This window comes from Hibiscus syriacus, unplaced genomic scaffold (assembly GCF_006381635.1).
Source record: "Hibiscus syriacus cultivar Baekdansim isolate YM2019G1 unplaced genomic scaffold, ASM638163v2 tig00000329_pilon, whole genome shotgun sequence".
Classification (NCBI taxonomy): domain Eukaryota; kingdom Viridiplantae; phylum Streptophyta; class Magnoliopsida; order Malvales; family Malvaceae; genus Hibiscus; species Hibiscus syriacus.
This window is the reverse complement of record NW_024061782.1, coordinates 2422832-2425623: the sequence shown is the minus strand read 5'-3', so window position 1 is coordinate 2425623 and position 2792 is coordinate 2422832. Positions and strand designations below refer to the sequence as shown.

General features: G+C 32.2%; 1 non-coding gene across 1 annotated transcript; it reads right to left on the bottom strand.

Moving 5' to 3' along the window:
* Nucleotides 1-261: 261 nt before the first annotated feature.
* LOC120178308 lies at nt 262-454 on the bottom strand. Its single transcript, XR_005521505.1, has one exon. It is a non-coding gene; the product is annotated as a U2 spliceosomal RNA (small nuclear RNA).
* Between the last annotated feature and the right edge of the window lie 2338 nt (nt 455-2792).

Genomic DNA, 2792 nt, shown 5'->3' with positions numbered 1-2792 from the left:
GAGAAATGGATGATACTATAAATAGGGGTGTAAACGAGCCGAGTCGAACTCTAGTATTGCTGAGCTCGACTTGAACTCGAAAACTATAAAAGTAAGCTCAACTCGACTCGAAAACTTGTAAGCTAAAATTATCAAGCTCAGCTCGAACTCAAAATATATTATTAAAACTCGACTCGAACTCGAAAAGGCTCGAATTAAAAAAAATTTAAGAACTCGATTAAAACTTTAGACTCGAGCTCAATTAAACTCGAGTTTGAACTCTATTCAAACTCGAATTTGAGCTCGATTCAAACTCGAATTTGAGATCGATCCTCCCCTGAAGAAAGCTACTATGAAAGGTTCTCACCCTCAATAAATAAATTTAATATCGTATAAGCCATTAGCCTACGTATGAGATACTAAACTAATAAACATATACTATACGGTACTTGATCTTAGCCAAAAGACTTTTTGTTTCTAACGGAGAAATAAAACAGAAACAAGACCCTACCTGCAAAACAATGGTTTGTTGAAAGTATATGGATGATTCTAAATAATCCATATATATATATATATATATATATATATATGGATAGATCGATATATTAGTGGGTGGATGGATGATGCGGGTGATGGGTCAAAAAAATTCATCCATATCCGACCCGACCCATCACCTGACCCATCTATTACCCGTCAATCATCCGTTTCACAATAAATTTTCATCCATTTATTCGAGTCGAGTGGGTGGATAATCCACTCACCCATAGATAATTACCAGCCCTACTTCTACGTAATATATCAATAAAAATATTATTTTTTATTTACTTCTCTATCCTGCAAATTTTCTTTCTCACGTCACCCAACCAAACTTGAAATACGAAAACGTCATTAAAATATCATTTACTATGAATCTTGAATTAAAAATATTTGGCTTAAATGCATTATAGGCCCTTGAACTTTCGGAAAAAACCAATGTAGCTCCTATCATTTTTTTTGGATGATTGTGATCCTCAAACTCGATAAAAGAAATCAATCTAGCCTTTTGACTAATGGTATCCGTTGTTGACCAATGTATGTGGCATGTTATCATGTCCAGCTGCCTTAGTTTGTTATTGATTGCGCGCTGAATGGATTTAAAATGCTGATGTGGAAAGTAATAATTAAAAAATGTAAAAAATATTTTTATTTTGGACTGAATCATTAAAATTATACTTAACCTTCACGTTATTCATCGTATCTGAAAAACTGGAGTTCAAAAGATTCTTTGAATAAAAAAACCCCAAACTCATTGAATATAATCGTCACAAATATCTTTGAATCAAACCGAAAAAATCCAAAGAAATGAATCGTGAGATAAACGTCTTCAAAAATTGAATCTTGCATTTTGTTCTTCGAAAATTAAACCGTCCATCAAAAAACTTTCTCATCCCCGAAAAAATCATCATCCTTTGAGTCAAGAAAACCTAATCTAAGAAATCATTTTGTGCAAACTCTGAAAACCCATATCTTTCGCAAACTCTAAAAAAGCATGCATGACTCATTCGCAAACTCTGGAAACCTAGAATCGAGACCCATTTTGAGGACCATTTGCAAACTGAAAATATTATAGAGGACCATTGTAGTAGAAATCTGTAAGAATCCTTATTTACTTTAAGTATTTGATTGTGAAAATCATTTTTTTACTGTTTTGTTTAACTTTCTTCTTTTATTCTTGTTCTAACATGTGAGCGTTGTTTGAAGGGTACAAGGTAAAAAAGGGTGAGATATTATTTAACTTTGAAAACCTTTTTTTATTCTTGTTTTACTGTTTACCATAATTTGTTTGGCATGTTGTGTTTACCATTATTCGGATTCTGTTTGGCATAAATTTATTGATGTTTGACTTAGTTTTCTGGTTCTTTAATAGCATGTTGTGTTTGACTTAGATTTTGCCATTATTATGATTCTTGGTTTTACATAGTTTTCTGGTTTTGTAATAACATGTTTGTGTAATGTGCCATGGAATTCTGTGTGGCATGTGGGAGTTTAATGTAATTCAGGATGGCATGTGGTGTATATGATGCACGTACATTTATATTTTCTTTATAATTTTGTCTGTTAGCACGTGGTTCATGCGGATTCTTTTTCTTTATAGTTTTGTTTGTTAGCACGTGTAATTGCTTTAAAGTTTTTTTTGCCTTTTATACATGTCATATGATAATGGCTAATGCTATCTTTTTTTATTGGTGATGTAGTACTATGGCTAGTGATATTTATATGCTGTAATATTTTCATAGTGATAGATTTAATACAAGTTCGAGGTTTGAATATGTAAATGGAGCAACTAAAAAATTTCAAGTTGATCCAAATGTGTTATGCATGTGAGATATACTAGGGAATTTGGAACTTTTGGAATATGGATTGCAAAAATTTATGTACTATAGGGTACCTAATGATAAGTATGATTGTGATATTTTGGTGCTGATTTACAATGATGATACAGTTAGACATGTGATGAATTTATTTCTCAAGAATGATATTGTTGATATCTATGTAGACTATAAAATTGATATGGATGAAGAAGTTACTGAGGTTGTTGATGATGTTAATAAGGTTGTTGAGGGATGAGATTAATTTGGGAAAAGATGTTACTAAAATTAGTGCAGATGGATTAGAGATAAATAAAGTACTTTTTGGGTCTGCTACTGTAGACAGTCTTACTGGTGAAGACAAAATAGAGGAAAACGAGCCTGCTAATGTAGATGGACTGTTGGTGAAGTTGAGTTAAAGGCAAATAGAGTGTCTGGGCTTTATGCTATTGTAAACGAGCATGA